This window comes from Littorina saxatilis, linkage group LG2 (assembly GCF_037325665.1).
Source record: "Littorina saxatilis isolate snail1 linkage group LG2, US_GU_Lsax_2.0, whole genome shotgun sequence".
Taxonomy (NCBI): Eukaryota; Metazoa; Mollusca; class Gastropoda; order Littorinimorpha; family Littorinidae; genus Littorina; species Littorina saxatilis.
This window is the reverse complement of record NC_090246.1, coordinates 104,242,990-104,263,738: the sequence shown is the minus strand read 5'-3', so window position 1 is coordinate 104,263,738 and position 20,749 is coordinate 104,242,990. Positions and strand designations below refer to the sequence as shown.

General features: G+C 37.4%; 2 long non-coding RNA genes across 2 annotated transcripts; one reads left to right on the top strand and one right to left on the bottom strand.

The window, feature by feature from the left end:
* Positions 1–6,016: 6,016 nt before the first annotated feature.
* On the bottom strand, positions 6,017–11,511 carry LOC138960423 (uncharacterized). The gene is made up of 5 exons (XR_011453973.1): positions 11,338–11,511; positions 10,860–11,028; positions 10,300–10,434; positions 9,844–10,002; positions 6,017–8,156 (listed from the first exon to the last, which is right to left on the bottom strand). It is a non-coding gene; the product is annotated as an uncharacterized lncRNA (long non-coding RNA).
* Positions 11,512–11,611: 100 nt separating this feature from the next.
* On the top strand, positions 11,612–14,086 carry LOC138960422 (uncharacterized). Its single transcript, XR_011453972.1, has 3 exons — positions 11,612–11,774; positions 12,338–12,430; positions 13,115–14,086. It is a non-coding gene; the product is annotated as an uncharacterized lncRNA (long non-coding RNA).
* Positions 14,087–20,749: the final 6,663 nt, after the last annotated feature.

The following is a 20,749-nucleotide window of genomic DNA, read 5'->3' as shown; positions in this document are numbered from 1 at the left end:
TCTAGATTCCCACTCTAGAACTATGCTCTAGATTCCCACTCTAGAACTATGCTCTAGATTCCCACTCTAGAACTATGCTCTAGATTCCCACTCTAGAACTATGCTCTAGATTCCCACTCTAGAACTATGCTCTAGATTCCCACTCTAGAACTATGCTCTAGATTCCCACTCTAGAACTATGCTCTAGATTCCCACTCTAGAACTATGCTCTAGATTCCCACTCTAAAGCTATGCTCTAGATTCCCACTCTAGAACTATGCTCTAGATTCCCACTCTAGAACTATGCTCTAGATTCCCACTCTAGAACTATGCTCTAGATTCCCACTCTAGAACTATGCTCTAGATTCCCACTCTAGAACTATGCTCTAGATTCCCACTCTAGAACTATGCTCTAGATTCCCACTCTAGAACTATGCTCTAGATTCCCACTCTAGAACTATGCTCTAGATTCCCACTCTAGAACTATGCTCTAGATTCCCACTCTAGAACTATGCTCTAGATTCCCACTCTAGAACTATGCTCTAGATTCCCACTCTAGAACTATGCTCTAGATTCCCACTCTAGAACTATGCTCTAGATTCCCACTCTAGAACTATGCTCTAGATTCCCACTCTAGAACTATGCTCTAGATTCCCACTCTAAAGCTATGCTCTAGATTCCCACTCTAGAACTATGCTCTAGATTCCCACTCTAGAACTATGCTCTAGATTCCCACTCTAGAACTATGCTCTAGATTCCCACTCTAGAACTATGCTCTAGATTCCCACTCTAGAACTATGCTCTAGATTCCCACTCTAGAACTATGCTCTAGATTCCCACTCTAGAACTATGCTCTAGATTCCCACTCTAGAACTATGCTCTAGATTCCCACTCTAGAACTATGCTCTAGATTCCCACTCTAGAACTATGCTCTAGATTCCCACTCTAGAACTATGCTCTAGATTCCCACTCTAGAACTATGCTCTAGATTCCCACTCTAGAACTATGCTCTAGATTCCCACTCTAGAACTATGCTCTAGATTCCCACTCTAGAACTATGCTCTAGATTCCCACTCTAGAACTATGCTCTAGATTCCCACTCTAGAACTATGCTCTAGATTCCCACTCTAGAACTATGCTCTAGATTCCCACTCTAGAACTATGCTCTAGATTCCCACTCTAGAACTATGCTCTAGATTCCCACTCTAGAACTATGCTCTAGATTCCCACTCTAGAACTATGCTCTAGATTCCCACTCTAGAACTATGCTCTAGATTCCCACTCTAGAACTATGCTCTAGATTCCCACTCTAGAACTATGCTCTAGATTCCCACTCTAGAACTATGCTCTAGATTCCCACTCTAGAACTATGCTCTAGATTCCCACTCTAGAACTATGCTCTAGATTCCCACTCTAGAACTATGCTCTAGATTCCCACTCTAGAACTATGCTCTAGATTCCCACTCTAGAACTATGCTCTAGATTCCCACTCTAGAACTATGCTCTAGATTCCCACTCTAGAACTATGCTCTAGATTCCCACTCTAGAACTATGCTCTAGATTCCCACTCTAGAACTATGCTCTAGATTCCCACTCTAGAACTATGCTCTAGATTCCCACTCTAGAACTATGCTCTAGATTCCCACTCTAGAACTATGCTCTAGATTCCCACTCTAGAACTATGCTCTAGATTCCCACTCTAGAACTATGCTCTAGATTCCCACTCTAGAACTATGCTCTAGATTCCCACTCTAGAACTATGCTCTAGATTCCCACTCTAGAACTATGCTCTAGATTCCCACTCTAGAACTATGCTCTAGATTCCCACTCTAGAACTATGCTCTAGATTCCCACTCTAGAACTATGCTCTAGATTCCCACTCTAGAACTATGCTCTAGATTCCCACTCTAGAACTATGCTCTAGATTCCCACTCTAGAACTATGCTCTAGATTCCCACTCTAGAACTATGCTCTAGATTCCCACTCTAGAACTATGCTCTAGATTCCCACTCTAGAACTATGCTCTAGATTCCCACTCTAGAACTATGCTCTAGATTCCCACTCTAGAACTATGCTCTAGATTCCCACTCTAGAACTATGCTCTAGATTCCCACTCTAGAACTATGCTCTAGATTCCCACTCTAGAACTATGCTCTAGATTCCCACTCTAGAACTATGCTCTAGATTCCCACTCTAGAACTATGCTCTAGATTCCCACTCTAGAACTATGCTCTAGATTCCCACTCTAGAACTATGCTCTAGATTCCCACTCTAGAACTATGCTCTAGATTCCCACTCTAGAACTATGCTCTAGATTCCCACTCTAGAACTATGCTCTAGATTCCCACTCTAGAACTATGCTCTAGATTCCCACTCTAGAACTATGCTCTAGATTCCCACTCTAGAACTATGCTCTAGATTCCCACTCTAGAACTATGCTCTAGATTCCCACTCTAGAACTATGCTCTAGATTCCCACTCTAGAACTATGCTCTAGATTCCCACTCTAGAACTATGCTCTAGATTCCCACTCTAGAACTATGCTCTAGATTCCCACTCTAGAACTATGCTCTAGATTCCCACTCTAGAACTATGCTCTAGATTCCCACTCTAGAACTATGCTCTAGATTCCCACTCTAGAACTATGCTCTAGATTCCCACTCTAGAACTATGCTCTAGATTCCCACTCTAGAACTATGCTCTAGATTCCCACTCTAGAACTATGCTCTAGATTCCCACTCTAGAACTATGCTCTAGATTCCCACTCTAGAACTATGCTCTAGATTCCCACTCTAGAACTATGCTCTAGATTCCCACTCTAGAACTATGCTCTAGATTCCCACTCTAGAACTATGCTCTAGATTCCCACTCTAGAACTATGCTCTAGATTCCCACTCTAGAACTATGCTCTAGATTCCCACTCTAGAACTATGCTCTAGATTCCCACTCTAGAACTATGCTCTAGATTCCCACTCTAGAACTATGCTCTAGATTCCCACTCTAGAACTATGCTCTAGATTCCCACTCTAGAACTATGCTCTAGATTCCCACTCTAGAACTATGCTCTAGATTCCCACTCTAAAGCTATGCTCTAGATTCCCACTCTAGAACTATGCTCTAGATTCCCACTCTAGAACTATGCTCTAGATTCCCACTCTAGAACTATGCTCTAGATTCCCACTCTAGAACTATGCTCTAGATTCCCACTCTAGAACTATGCTCTAGATTCCCACTCTAGAACTATGCTCTAGATTCCCACTCTAGAACTATGCTCTAGATTCCCACTCTAAAGCTATGCTCTAGATTCCCACTCTAGAACTATGCTCTAGATTCCCACTCTAGAACTATGCTCTAGATTCCCACTCTAGAACTATGCTCTAGATTCCCACTCTAGAACTATGCTCTAGATTCCCACTCTAGAACTATGCTCTAGATTCCCACTCTAGAACTATGCTCTAGATTCCCACTCTAGAACTATGCTCTAGATTCCCACTCTAGAACTATGCTCTAGATTCCCACTCTAAAGCTATGCTCTAGATTCCCACTCTAAAGCTATGCTCTAGATTCCCACTCTAGAACTATGCTCTAGATTCCCACTCTAGAACTATGCTCTAGATTCCCACTCTAGAACTATGCTCTAGATTCCCACTCTAGAACTATGCTCTAGATTCCCACTCTAGAACTATGCTCTAGATTCCCACTCTAGAACTATGCTCTAGATTCCCACTCTAAAGCTATGCTCTAGATTCCCACTCTAGAACTATGCTCTAGATTCCCACTCTAAAGCTATGCTCTAGATTCCCACTCTAGAACTATGCTCTAGATTCCCACTCTAGAACTATGCTCTAGATTCCCACTCTAGAACTATGCTCTAGATTCCCACTCTAGAACTATGCTCTAGATTCCCACTCTAAAGCTATGCTCTAGATTCCCACTCTAGAACTATGCTCTAGATTCCCACTCTAGAACTATGCTCTAGATTCCCACTCTAGAACTATGCTCTAGATTCCCACTCTAGAACTATGCTCTAGATTCCCACTCTAAAGCTATGCTCTAGATTCCCACTCTAGAACTATGCTCTAGATTCCCACTCTAGAACTATGCTTTAAAACAACTGTGCGCGCCTTCGTGTGCGAGGCTGGTACTACAAATTGTTCATACGAAATGACAAACACAGGTTACAAGCGATAACGCGCAAAAATACTGGTTTATTACTTTACATCTGATCAGTATTGTATATTGATTACAGTACTATGTATTGCATATTCAGTATCGCATATTGCGGTAAAAAACTAAACAGAAAGAAAAAGAGAAAAGAAAACAAAGTATTAGACATGGCAAAGATATCAAAAATGCATAAACAAAACGCAAGAAACAAAAAGGGAAAAGAAAACAAAGTATTAGACATGGCAAAGATATCAAAAATGCATAAACAAAACGCAAGAAACAAAAAGGGAAAAATAAAAAATCACAAGACAGGCGGAAACAAACAGACAAGAAAGTTACAATACCAAACACTCGTTGGTTAATCCTTTAACAGTAATACAATACCAAACAAACAGACAAGAAAGTTACAAAACCAAACAGTCGTTGGTTAATCCTTTAACAGTAATAAAGGGTTACGTTCTTTACGTTAAACAATATAATAAACACTAAGAATACTCAAGACAGGCGGAAACAAACAGACAAGAAAGTTACAATACCAAACAGTCGTTGGTTAATCCTTTAACAGTAATAAAGGGTTACGTTCTTTACGTTAAACAATATAATAAACACTAAGAATACTCAAGACAGGCGGAAACAAACAGACAAGAAAGTTACAAAACCAAACAGTCGTTGGTTAATCCTTTAACAGTACCTTTAACAGTAATAAAGGGTTACGTTCTTTACGTTAAACAATATAATAAACACTAAGAATACTCAAGACAGGCGGAAACAAACAGACAAGAAAGTTACAATACCAAACACTCGTTGGTTAATCCTTTAACAGTAATACAATACCAAACACTCAGACAAGAAAGTTACAAAACCAAACACTCGTTGGTTAATCCTTTAACAGTAATAAAGGGTTACGTTCTTTACGTTAAACAATATAATAAACACTAAGAATACTCAAGACAGGCGGAAACAAACAGACAAGAAAGTTACAAAACCAAACACTCGTTGGTTAATCCTTTAACAGTAATACAATACCAAACACTCAGACAAGAAAGTTACAATACCAAACACTCGTTGGTTAATCCTTTAACAGTACCTTTAACAGTAATAAAGGGTTACGTTCCTTACGTTAAACAATATAATAAACACTAAGAATACTCAAGACAGGCGGAAACAAACAGACAGAAAGTTACAATACCAAACACTCGTTGGTTAATCCTTTAACAGTACCTCTAACAGTAATAAAGGATTACGTTCTTTACGTTAAACACTATAATAAACACTAAGAATACTCAAGACAGGCGGAAACAAACAGACAGAAAGTTACAATACCAAACACTCGTTGGTTAATCCTTTAACAGTACCTTTAACAACAATAAAGGGTTACGTTCTTTACGTTAAACAATATAATAAACACTAAGAATACTCAAGACAGGCGGAAACAAACAGACAAGAAAGTTACAATACCAAACAGTCGTTGGTTAATCCTTTAACAGTACCTTTAACAGTAATAAAGGGTTACGTTCTTTACGTTAAACAATATAATAAACACTAAGAATACTCAAGACAGGCGGAAACAAACAGACAAGAAAGTTACAATACCAAACACTCGTTGGTTAATCCTTTCCCAGATAGCATGCTAACGTTAAATTAACGTTAAATTAACGTTCGCGGTAAACGTTACATTAACGTAAAAAGTTAACGTTACATTAACGTTACTTTGCTCATCTGGTTAACGTTAATGTAACGTTAACTTTTTACGTTAGTTTAACGTTAGTTTTACCAAAAACTAACCATAAAATAACGTAAAATTAACGTTAATTTTACGTTAACCTCTAACGTAAAAATAACTAAAAACAAACCAAAACAAAACCATAATATAACCGTTAGATTAACGTTTATTTAACGTTTTTTTAACGTTTGCATGCAAACATAAAATTAACCAAAACAAAACCATAATCAAACGTTTTCATGCAAACGTTAAATTAACGTTCACATGCCAACGTTAAATTAACGTTCACATGCAAACGTTAAATTTACGTTCTCCTGAAAACATTAAAATAACATTTGCAAATACAAATTTGAATTAATGCACAGAAAATTCAAGATCACAAATTTTATTTAAAATTTAAATTGTTGGGGTCTTTAACAATTCAATATGTGAATACTAATTTGATAACAGTAACACTTTTAAAATGTTGAACAATGCAAACTAAATTCCTTCAATTGCTAAAACATGAAAATGTGAACTAAAAAAATATTACAACACATTTTTCAGTCTCAGTAAAATACCACAGCATAGTATTATCAATCGGGCAGGCAAAAATTATGTGTGGACTTATCTCATTGAAGCAATGCTACATTGACTAATAATAGTCTGAACTTGATAAAAAAAAAAATCATCAGAAGGCGATAACAGGATCAGCAATTAAGAATTTCAATCACAATGCTGGTATGGGTTCATCAAGGTAAATACCATAGGGCTGTGCAAACTCATTATCGACAGCGATCATTGTTAATGACAAAATCAGAGATGAAAACAATACAAATTATTTGCACAATCACTAGGCACATCCAGATTCAACCTTCGTCAGACGAACATTCGTCGGTGGTGGGGATTTCCTTTCTATTTTTAACTTTGTGCCTCAATGCGCATGCGCTCGGGTTTTCGCGCCCACCACGGCTTGCCGAAGACCGGGATCTGCGTGGTGAAAAAGGCGTGTTTGACGAACCTTAATCAGCAATCTTCGCGAGTACTTTTAGTCCTTTTCATAATGTTAAAAATATGTTTTATGTGCGCAGTGTTAAAGTTTGATATCTTTACGACGCTTCTGTGGACTGTGCATCTGTAAACTGTTCATTTTGGAGGCCTAGTGCATGACTGAACACGGATACCCACACAAAACTCAGAACTTGAGTCAACGGGCGACATATCCTGCCAATTATCTCCCTTGATCTCTCTTGCACAAGACACTTGTTTCCACTAGGCCTATTTTGTTTTAGAGTTGGGAGATTTTACAGGAATGAATCTAAAAATCGAAAAAAATTGTCAGTGTTGCGTGTGTACCCAGCATATTCAGATGTCTGGAATATTCCGATAAAAAAGACTCGTCATATATAACGCTACTCGTCACGTCATCACTGTTTCGAAAAACAGACGAACGCGCACGAAGAATTTCGCGTAGATCTGGACCGAAATTGGAAAGTGGTGACCGTGACGGGATGTGACGTCACCACTTCAACAAACTCGCGAAGATCGGAACTCACGAACTTTTGACGAAGGCAAACCTGGATGTCTCTAGTAATACAAGCAAGTCAGTAGCACAAAATATGAGAAACGAAGGGATGTAAGCGCTATTAATGCATAAACGTGCGACATGCATGTAAAGTCTTTTGTTCATTCAAAAGCGTGTTATTCTCACAGGTGCCAAGAAAATTGCTTCCACATAATCTCACTTACTCTTGTTGCACATGTCAAATAGCAGAGCAATTACGTCCCTTTGTTTCTCAGATATTAAAATAGCGCTCTGCTTCATTTCATTAAAATTCTTGCTATCACAAAAGATATTAACATATTTTGTGGAGTAGCTAGATGAAAAACAATCATCGATGAATAAAAATTAACAAGCAGCAAGACTGCAAGTTTTCTGCTCCACTTTGCCAAACGTGTGTGCACAGTGAATATTTGTTTATGAACTGTTGGTGTTAGTCCTGAATGATGGCACCCATGTAAATGAGGCTTGATGCCGGGCTGCTTTGCAAACACAGCATTCAGAAGCTGTGGGTCAGCAAAGGTGTTGAATCTTGTTAGTGAGATGGCGCGCAATGATGTCCTGTAGCACTGGCAGCTGCCTGCACTCGCTCTTTGACGCTGGTCAAACTTCTGGTCGTAGGTGAAGTCCACCTCACAGAATATGATGATGGTAATGGTGAGGGAGTAGTTCAACTTCTGCTTGAACTATGTGGCCAGGCCCAGCTCCCTGACTTTGAAGTGGTCATAATCTTATGCAGGATACCAACCTGGGATAGAGAAGGAAAAATGGTTCTTAGTCAATGGCTGGGATTACAAACTAAATCACACACGGTCCTTAGTCAATGGCTGGGATTACAAACTAAATCACACACACACACACTAACACCAACACACACTAACAGACACATACACTGACACAAATATACACTTACAAACACACATCTTTCTTTCTTTCTTTATTTGGTGTTTAACGTCGTTTTCAACCACGGAGGTTATATCGCGACGGGGAAAGGGGGGGAGATGGGATAGAGCCACTTGTCAATTGTTTCTTGTTCACAAAAGCACTAATCAAAAAATTGCTTCAGGGGCTTGCAACGTAGTACAACAAACACACATTCACACACATTAGCAGTAACAAACACATACAATACATGTACTAAGAAACACACCAATGTATACACACACAGACACACACACACACACAGGCACACACACACACAGGCACACAAGCGCACACACACACACACACACAGGCGCAAGTCCACATATGCAAAATCAAAAGTCTCAGCCCAATTTGTAACAACAGAGAAAGAAACAGAGAGAAAGAGAGAGAGAGAGATTGTGTGTGTTGCAAGCATTACACAACTGATATTGAAATTAAGCACCACAGAAAACAAGAAGAGCAAACGCTCGATCGAGTCACTTTCGCAGTTCTGAATATTATATGAGGCATCAGATGGACAGGAAGAAATTGCTATTCACAACACAATGCATTCCTGAAGAATGAGATTGCATGGATCGAGCAACAAAATATTTACCTTGGCATTAAAAATACTCTCATTAATCTCACATAAACAAACCCCATTAATAACTTAATTCACATAAACTAGCATCATTAATTTTTTTTCGAAGCAATCATATTAACAGTAGACACACTAACATTTGTTACTCTTAGAGCTGTGTCACTTTTATAGTTTACGAGAAAAGCCCAACGTTAAGTTGTGTGTTGACGAACAGGAAAGGCTAGTTATCTCCCCTGTGTTTCCGATAACGTTTGTAAAAAGCTACAGATGTAAATAATTTGATGTAAAGAATAATCCTATAAAGTTTGAATCAAATCCGATGAATAGTTTCAGAGATATGATATTTCAATTTTTTTCCTTCAAGACATACCTGTGACCTTGAAAAAGGTCAAAGGTCACCAAAGCAGACGTCAAAGTGTAGAGGTCACTGGGAGTCACGTTCACATAAAATTTGAGCCCGGTCACTTTTATAGTTTCCGAGAAAAGCCCAACGTTAAGTTGTGTGTTGCCGAACAGAAAAGGCTAGTTATCTCCCTTGTTTTTCTGATAACGTTCGTAAAAGGCTACAGATGTAAAAACTTTGATCTAAAGAATAATCCTACAAAGTTTCAATCACATCCGATGAACTTTGTCAAAGATATAAAATGTCTAATTTTTCCTTTGACGCTGACCTGTGACCTTGAAAAAGGTCAAAGGTCAACGAAACCATCGTTAAAGTGTAGAGGTCATTGGAGGTCACGACTAAACACAAAATATGAGCCCGATCGCTTTGATAGTTTCCGAGAAAAGTCCAACGTTAAGGTGGTGTCTACGGACGGACGGACGGACGGCCGGACGGACGGCCGGACAGACTAACACTGACCGATTACATAGAGTCACTTTTTCTCAAGTGACTCAAAAAAGACGACACTGATTTAAACAATTCACTTACTGGTCAACAGTGTGAACTTTCAGCACAGACAACGGAAACTTCGATGTTTTTTCCCTCTTCCGATTGAATAATTTTGGTACAATCATCTGTCATCAATGAACTCATCAGTCTTCCCACCAGTCCAGACACCTCCCCACCAATTGCAGACTTGCTTGTTATCTGAGCGAATAAAAATCAATATAAATACATGTGCACAGGAATGAGAACAAGGATTCTCAGTTATCACAAAAACAAACAAGCACAGAATGACAACATGTTTTCCTAAATGTTATTAAAAACAGAAAAGTTCATCATACCAGTCCATCACTGAAACAGAAACGGTTGATATTGAATTTATGAGTGTGTGTGTGTGTGTGTGTGTGTGTGTGTGTGTGTGTGTGTGGTGGGGGGGGGGGGTCTGTTACAAGCAATAAACAACTGACAACAATAATTATACATGTACCAAATTGTACTCACTGTTTTCAAAGCTGATAATTGTAAACCTTGATGGGTTGTCCCCTTCCAACTGCATGCTTTGGTACAGCCATCCTTCAGACTGTGGCCCCCTCCCATTGCCACCCCCATCTCCGATTGTAGACAGGATTTTTTCATCTGAAAGAAATAATGTCCAATTAATACGAATTTGCACAAAGGACTGGAAACAGAATTGTAAGTAATTCTGATTTAACCAACAAATGTACAAAAGCACAATGATAGATTATTTTCCCTAATATGTTCCAACTGACAGTTGAGTAATTACAGGTCACCAGAAAGGTCCACCACTGAAACAGGAACAGTTCAAATTGGAGTTTGTGTGTGTGTGTGTGTGTGTATATGTGGAAAGGGGTGGGGTGGGGTGGGGGATGCGTGTGTACATGTGTGTGTGTGTGTATATGTGGAAAGGGGTGGGGTGGGGTGGGGGATGCGTGTGTACATGTGACTGTATGTTTTGCAAGCATTACACAACTGATTATAATAATTATACAACAAATTGTTCTGTCAGTTACATTGAAAACTCATTTAAAAAAAACACTTACTGTTTTCCAATGCAAACCTTCAGCTTGTTGAAGAATGGAAACTGGTTTTGCTTTTTACCATCCAAATGCGATGAACGGCCATGCCATCAATCGGCTCACTTTTCTTTTGACCAGTTAAGGCACCTCCCCACCAAATGCAGACAGTTTTTTTTGTGGTATAACTATAAATCTGAAAGAATAAAAGCTATTTATTATGCACAACAGAATCATAAAAGGAATAGATTCTTAGTTCAAATCACCATTTCAGGCAACAACAACAATAAAGAAAAACAGCAAACACCTAAACACACACACACACGGTGACACACACACAGTGACACACACACACACACACAAACACACACACACACACACACACACACATAAGAAACAAACACACTTTTTAGTCTTATATTCCAAGAAAAATACATAATAAAAAAGAAAAAGTCTCAATAATTAGCAAATCTATATCTTCCAAGTTCACTGAGGCAATACTCACTCAAAGTTTGTAAAACTCTTGAAACCAGTCCAGTAATTATGTCTTGCGCCTTCGGTCTTAGTATTGGACTGTCCAGTCTGGTTCGTTTCTGTTGGTGTATCACATAGTGCTCTTGCAACTGCCAGTTTTCAATCTTCCCAACGCATTTGTTGACAACGTGCCGTTACGTCCAAGTTCGATAACTAGGAACGAAAATTCTGAGTGACCTCCCTTGATCGCCAAGGGACAGTACTCTTCAGTCTCAACCTTTCACAGTGGAATCGAAATTAAAAAAAGTTTCTGTAACAGTTTTTAAAACGCTAGCAACTTCAAAGCCAGTGTGACTGCTGACACATGTATAAGATAACATGCTACACTTCAGCATATATCAGGACTAATACAGATCTTGTGACGCTGAGGCGAATGGCAAATGGAACTTTCAGCAGGAAGAAATTCAGGTAATGTTGAACTGTGCTGTTGTAAATTCATAGTTCACGATCCGTTGGCATTGTGATTGTTGACTTATTTTTCATACGAGTCACAAATATCAAAGCAATATCATGCATAACGATTGGAAAGGTGGATTTCTCTCTCTTTCTTTCCTGCCTTCTGTCTCTTTCTCAGTTTCAGTCTCTCTCTCTCTGTCTTTGTCTGTCTGTTACTCTCTCTCTCTCAATCTGAGACTTTCTCTCTCTCTCAATCTGATACTTTCCACACATGTGCACGCAGGGCACTTACTGTTCAATCTTACAGCTTCAGGTCAAATGCATAACTGTACAGTAAATAAGAGATCTCAGGAGAGGCATGGGGAGTTATTTTCGAAAATGATCTATTCAAAGACACTTAAAAATAAAAGTTAAATTTTTAAAACAAGGTTTGATTGACAACTGCTCTCTCCCCTCCCCCCACTCTATTCCCACTCTCTATCTCTCTGTCTTCATTAACAAGTAAAGATTTGAGTGTGTTTAGACTATTGTAATTAATGCAATTCACACATCAATGCTTTCAATTTTCATTGCAGGGTGGGAGGAATTACCATGAGGATGGAACAGAAAGCATTCACAGGGATGTAAACTACAAGGTACAACCCCGACATTCTGGCTGTTGAGGCCAAGTAAGTGTGTGTCACTGTGTGTGTGTGTGTGTGTGTGTGTGTGTGTTTGCAGGTAAAATCCTTGTTTAACGCTAAGATGAATGTTCCAGCAGTCATATTATTATATTTATAACAGAAAATCATATTTGAGAGAAGGCAGTGTTATTGTCAGGCCTCAGCCTAGGGTCATTGATACATGCTGATATTATATGACGCATTGTTCTAATCCTTGGCTGGTCGGCCATCACATCATTTCGGCATGTTGGAGGTCTTCTGACAGAACAATTTGTTGTAGCTGGGACATCTTTACCTATGCATATTTTTAGTCAAGGTCCAACTGACATTCTATTGTCTTAGTCTGGGGAAAATTTTGTTGGAAGGTGTTCTGTGTGAGTGTGTGTGGGTGGGGTGGGGGTGTAGGTGGACGGGTTGGTAGGGCTGTTATCCGTGCCAGGCAGCATTGACATAGAGCATTTCATTCAAACACACAATGATGCTATCAAAGTTAGCAAATTCACAGAAGTAAATTCAACAATATTGGCATAATGCAAAGACAATTTAAACCTTATTTACCTTCAGTTCTATGTTCAGCAAAGAACAGCAAAGAACACCAACAAAGAAGACATAATTATAGTGTTTACACTGAAGTTCTGAAATAACACTGAATTCTTTGTTTTAAGATTGTTGCATTCTTTGTCTTTGCAGGTGTCATAGCATGTGGAGCAGATCTTCAAAGTCGCCTATTGCAGACATGTCATCGTCTGCACTGGTTGTATCAACAACTTTTTCCATGGCTACTGCTGCAGATTTTACAAATATATCGTCTGCTGCAAATTCAACAACTTCTTTGTCTGCTGGTGCTGCAAACTTAACAACTTCTGTGTCTGCTCCTGTTTAAAATTCAACAATTCTTGTTGTCTGGAGCTGCTGCAAAGTGAATGACTTCTTTGTTTGCTGCTGCAGATTTAACAAGTATATCGTCTGCTGCAAATTCAAGAACTTTTTTTGTCTGCCGCTGCTCCTGCTGCAAACTTAACAACTTCTGTGTCTGCTCCTGCTTAAAACTCAACAATTCTTGTTGTCTGGAGCTGCTGCAAAGTGAATGACTTCTTTGTGTGCTGCTGCAGATTTAACAAATATATCGTCTGCTGTAAATTCAACAACTTCTTTGTCTGCTGCAGATACTACACATTCAACAACTTCTGTGTCTGCTCCTGCTTCAAATTCAACAATTCTTTTTATCTGCTGCTGCAAAGTGAGCGACTTCTTCCTCTGCTGGTGGTGTTGCAAATAACCTCATATTTCCTTGTCTCTTCTGGCATCATTTCAGATGTATAATATATATCTGCAAAGACTTTTTTAAACCCAAAAGATGGAATAGAATTGGTAAATTTCTAGGTACAGAACCTAAAAGTGTGATATATCCAAACTCACTTCTAGAAACTTTAGAACTGATTCAACTTTTGACATTTTCATCATGGTTGTGTATTTTTTATTTTTTATATTGTGGAAATATCAGGGAATGATGAATAAATGTTTAGAACATATTCTCAAAACATGTTTCTAATGGTTTTATTTATTTGTCTTTTGTTTTGTTTTATGTTAGCATGTACACTGTTTGGCTCAAAATATGAGACCTGGCCAGTACCATCCTTCCAATGAGACAGAGATCAAAAATCAACAGCCTGCATGCTCTCCGGATTAAGTAATACAACAAGATAAAATAGCGTTAGCTGCAAAGTTAACCATTCTCACCAAAAACCTTTTTCAAACTTTGATTTGTTGGTGTTTGCTTGTCTTTTTTTAACACGGTTTTAGCTACATATATAACAAACACTACAACAACAGCAGACAGAAAAGATTATGGGAAATGCATCTTCAAATAAGAAAAAAAAAATTACAAAGCAAAAAAAAAATTTAAATACAATTATTTTCCTTATGATTTGTTTGATTATGTTTTTGGGGGTTCTTTTTAATGTTAGCACTCAACGTGAAAAATACATTCAAACAGCAGTTGTATTATACTTTTATTTTGGTCAAATTGACATTAGCGGTAAACGTTAAATTAACGTTAATTTAACGTTATATTATGGTTTTATTTTGGTTAAATTAACGTTTAATGTTAACGTTAATTTAACGTTTATCTTGATGAGTAAACTAACCTAAATCTAACGTTAATTTAAGGTTCGCCATAAAACGTGAAAGAAACGTAGCCATAAAGCATAAAACTAACGTTAATTTAACGTTACATTATGTTTTTTTTTAATGTTTTTTTTTTTTAACAAATACATTTTTTTGAAAGGTTTGTTTTTGATATATATGTCAATTAAAAAAAAATTATATTTAAAAAAAAAAAAAAAATTTTGACATTTAAAAAAAAAAAGTTTCTTGTTCAAATTGTTGCCACCACAACAATAACTTCTTTTTTTTTTTTTTTTTTTTTTTGATTTTGCTTTGATTTTGAACGGTTATGTGTCAACGTTTATTTAACGTTTTTTTTAACGTTTCAGTGCAAACCGTTTTTTAATTGTTTTCGGGCAAACGTTAAATTAACGTTTGAAATTGGTTTGATTTTGAACGGTTATGTGTCAACGTTTATTTAACGTTTTTTTAACGTTTCAGTGCAAACCGTTTTTTAATTGTTTTCGGGCAAACGTTAAATTAACGTTTAAATATGGTTTGATATTGAACGGTTATGTGCTAACGTTTATTTAACGTTATTTTAACGTTTCAATGCAAACCGTTTTATATTGGTTTTCAGGCAAACGTTAAATTAACGTTAAAAAATGGTTTGATATTGAACGGTTATGTGTCAACGTTTATTTAACGTTATTTTAACGTTTCAATGCAAACCGTTTTATATTGGTTTTCAGGCAAACGTTAAATTAACGTTTAAAAAAGGTTTGCCATGAAAACGGTTTGCTTGTTAACGTTAATTTAACGTTAATTTAACGTTTGCTTTATAACCGTTTTTCTGCTAACGTTAATTTAACGTTGATTTAACGTTTAATGCTAACCGTAAACCAAAATCTAACCATGCAAACGTTAAATTAACGTTAAATTAACGTTAGCATGCTATCAGGGTTAACAGTAATAAAGGGTTACGTTCTTTACGTTAAACAATATAATAAACACTAAGAATACTCAAGACAGGCGGAAACAAACAGACAAGAAAGTTACAATACCAAACACTCGTTGGTTAATCCTTTAACAGTAATACAATACCAAACACTCAGACAAGAAAGTTACAATACCAAACACTCGTTGGTTAATCCTTTAACAGTAATACAATACCAAACACTCGTTGGTTAATCCTTTAACAGTAATAAAGGGTTACGTTCTTTACGTTAAACAATATAATAAACACTAAGAATACTCAAGACAGGCGGAAACAAACAGACAAGAAAGTTACAATACCAAACACTCGTTGGTTAATCCTTTAACAGTACCTTTAACAGTAATAAAGGGTTACGTTCTTTACGTTAAACAATATAATAAACACTAAGAATACTCAAGACAGGCGGAAACAAACAGACAAGAAAGTTACAATACCAAACACTCGTTGGTTAATCCTTTAACAGTACCTTTAACAGTAATAAAGGGTTACGTTCTTTACGTTAAACAATATAATAAACACTAAGAATACTCAAGACAGGCGGAAACAAACAGACAAGAAAGTTACAAAACCAAACACTCGTTGGTTAATCCTTTAACAGTAATAAAGGGTTACGTTCTTTACGTTAAACAATATAATAAACACTAAGAATACTCAAGACAGGCGGAAACAAACAGACAAGAAAGTTACAAAACCAAACACTCGTTGGTTAATCCTTTAACAGTAATACAATACCAAACACTCAGACAAGAAAGTTACAATACCAAACACTCGTTGGTTAATCCTTTAACAGTAATACAATACCAAACACTCAGACAAGAAAGTTACAATACCAAACACTCGTTGGTTAATCCTTTAACAGTAATACAATACCAAACACTCGTTGGTTAATCCTTTAACAGTAATAAAGGGTTACGTTCTTTACGTTAAACAATATAATAAACACTAAGAATACTCAAGAAACTTAGCATGAATACCTTTAAATCCAAAATGGCTACTTTCAGGAGAATACAAAACGTTGACTCATCAGGCCAGGAATACAAAGCAAACTGTCATACTAAAAAGTCTCTAAACGACAACGTTCCTGCGTTAATCAAAGTCACAAACAAGATATTTCCTCCTCCAATTTCCCCCAATAGCGTTATTAGAAATAAGCTCGTTTACAAACGATCACCACAGACCGCAAGCTCTTTTACCTAAATTCCTTTAACGTAAGGCTAGCATAAGTCAGAGAAAACGTTTCACTTCGAACTTCGTTAATCACAGAAAACACAAGTTATCATTATAAACATTAGCGACTTTCTAGCGTCTACAAATCATTGCTGTACGTTTCACAAAACTAGAATAGTTGAACACACAATAAAGAAACACTACAACATGTCAGACTTCCAACTCACGTTATACATAAACAACTCACAAAGTCATTACAAAATGGCGACCAAAATACAACACAAACAAGTAACAACAAAATTACCTTATGCGCTGTGTGGGTTGACCAGAGTACCAAAACTGTAGCCTCTCAACGAAGGGCACAAACAATTCACAACTTTCAATAAAACTGTATCCAAAACACGTTCACGTTGACACTACCCTAACTGTTCACGTTGACTTTAAGACATTACAAGAAGAACTCCATCAGCTCTCATGCTAACTTTGATACGTTACATAAACCATCCAAACTGTTCACGTTGACTTTAAAACATTACAAGAAGAACTCCATACGCTCTCTTGCTAACTTTGATACGTTACATAAACCATCCACACTGTTCACGTTGACTTTAAGACATTACAAGAAGAACTCCATCAGCTCACTTGCTAACTTTGATACGTTACATAAAACATCCACACTGTTCACGTTGACTTTAAGACATTACAAGAACTCCATCAGCTCTCTTGCTAACTTTGATACGTTACATAAAACATCCACACTGTTCACGTTGACTTTAAGACATTACAAGAACTCCATCAGCTCTCTTGCTAACTTTGATACGTTACATAAAACATCCACACTGTACACGTTGACTTTAAGACATTACAAGAAGAACTCCATCAGCTCACTTGCTAACTTTGATACGTTACATAAAACATCCACACTGTTCACGTTGACTTTAAAACATTACAAGAACTCCATCAGCTCTCTTGCTAACTTTGATACGTTACATAAAACATCCACACTGTACACGTTGACTTTAAGACATTACAAGAAGAACTCCATCAGCTCACTTGCTAACTTTGATACGTTACATAAAACATCCAAACTGTACACGTTGACTTTAAAACATTACAAGAAGAACTCCATACGCTCTCTTGCTAACTTTGATACGTTACATAAAACATCCACACTGTACACGTTGACTTCAAGACATTACAAGAACTCCATACGCTCTCTTGCTAACTTTGATACGTTACATAAAACATCCACACTGTTCACGTTGACTTTAAGACATTACAAGAAGAACTCCATCAGCTCACTTGCTAACTTTGATACGTTACATAAAACATCCAAACTGTACACGTTGACTTTAAAACATTACAAGAAGAACTCCATCAGCTCACTTGCTAACTTTGATACGTTACATAAAACATCCACACTGTACACGTTGACTTTAAAACATTACAAGAAGAACTCCATCAGCTCTCTTGCTAACTTTGATACGTTACATAAAACATCCACACTGTTCACGTTGACTTTAAGACATTACAAGAAGAACTCCATACGCTCTCTTGCTAACTTTGATACGTTACATAAAACATCCACACTGTTCACGTTGACTTTAAAACATTACAAGAAGAACTCCATACGCTCTCTTGCTAACTTTGATACGTTACATAAAACATCCACACTGTTCACGTTGACTTTAAAACATTACAAGAAGAACTCCATACGCTCTCTTGCTAACTTTGATACGTTACATAAACCATCCACACTGTTCACGTTGACTTTAAGACATTACAAGAAGAACTCCATCAGCTCACTTGCTAACTTTGATACGTTACATAAACCATCCAAACTGTTCACGTTGACTTTAAGACATTACAAGAACTCCATCAGCTCACTTGCTAACTTTGATACGTTACATAAACCATCCAAACTGTACACGTTGACTTTAAAACATTACAAGAAGAACTCCATACGCTCTCTTGCTAACTTTGATACGTTACATAAAACATCCAAACTGTTCATGTTGACTTTAAGACATTACAAGAACTCCATCAGCTCTCTTGCTAACTTTGATACGTTACATAAACCATCCACACTGTTCACGTTGACTTTAAGACATTACAAGAAGAACTCCATCAGCTCACTTGCTAACTTTGATACGTTACATAAACCATCCACACTGTTCACGTTGACTTTAAAACATTACAAGAAGAACTCCATCAGCTCTCTTGCTAACTTTGATACGTTACATAAAACATCCACACTGTTCACGTTGACTTTAAAACATTACAAGAAGAACTCCATCAGCTCACTTGCTAACTTTGATACGTTACATAAAACATCCACACTGTTCACGTTGACTTTAAAACATTACAAGAAGAACTCCATCAGCTCACTTGCTAACTTTGATACGTTACATAAACCATCCAAACTGTTCACGTTGACTTTAAAACATTACAAGAAGAACTCCATCAGCTCTCTTGCTAACTTTGATACGTTACATAAACCATCCACACTGTTCACGTTGACTTTAAAACATTACAAGAAGAACTCCATACGCTCTCTTGCTAACTTTGATACGTTACATAAAACATCCACACTGTTCACGTTGACTTTAAGACATTACAAGAAGAACTCCATACGCTCTCTTGCTAACTTTGATACGTTACATAAAACATCCACACTGTTCACGTTGACTTTAAGGCATTACAAGAAGAACTCCATCAGCTCTCATGCTAACTTTGATACGTTACATAAAACATCCACACTGTTCACGTTGACTTTAAGACATTACAAGAAGAACTCCATCAGCTCTCTTGCTAACTTTGATACGTTACATAAAACATCCACACTGTTCACGTTGACTTTAAAACATTACAAGAAGAACTCCATACGCTCTCTTGCTAACTTTGATACGTTACATAAAACATCCAAACTGTACACGTTGACTTTAAGACATTACAAGAAGAACTCCATCAGCTCACTTGCTAACTTTGATACGTTACATAAAACATCCAAACTGTTCACGTTGACTTTAAGACATTACAAGAAGAACTCCATCAGCTCTCTTGCTAACTTTGATACGTTACATAAAACATCCAAACTGTTCACGTTGACTTTAAGACATTACAAGAAGAACTCCATCAGCTCTCTTGCTAACTTTGATACGTTACATAAAACATCCAAACTGTTCACGTTGACTTTAAGACATTACAAGAAGAACTCCATCAGCTCTCTTGCTAACTTTGATACGTTACATAAAACATCCACACTGTTCACGTTGACTTTAAGACATTACAAGAACTCCATCAGCTCACTTGCTAACTTTGATACGTTACATAAAACATCCACACTGTACACGTTGACTTTAAGACATTACAAGAAGAACTCCATCAGCTCTCATGCTAACTTTGATACGTTACATAAAACATCCAAACTGTTCACGTTGACTTTAAAACATTACAAGAAGAACTCCATACGCTCTCTTGCTAACTTTGATACGTTACATAAAACATCCAAACTCTTCCATAAAAACCCTCAGATCGACTGAAGAGAGGAAGTCAAACAGTAGTATTTATAGAAACAAAAACCTAACATGGAATAGTTCATTTTAAAGGTAAAAGGTCACCATAGTGACCGACCAACAACATTCCTAAAACAGGATTGGGTGAGACTACTATTTACAACCAATCAGTGACTGATCACGCACTTCGTGCATGCTCACAACTTGGAACAGTCCATTTTACAAAAAGAAGAACAAGGAACTAGCTGACATTAAAAACTAAAAACACGTGAGTCACACGTATTCTAAAGGTTACGACGCAGTTTTGCAGCGCTCACACCAAAACCAGGACACGGAAAAGAGCACGTGAATCTCACGCGTATTCTAAAACTAACGACGCAGTTTTGCGACGCTCCGACCAAAACCAGGTCACAACAAGGAGCACGTGAGTCTCACACGTAAAAAATAGTTAAATAACGCTCCACAAAAAACCAGGTCACAACAAGGTGCCATGATAACACGGTCCAGTTGCTTCACACCGTAAAATGGTTGAAGCAAAAA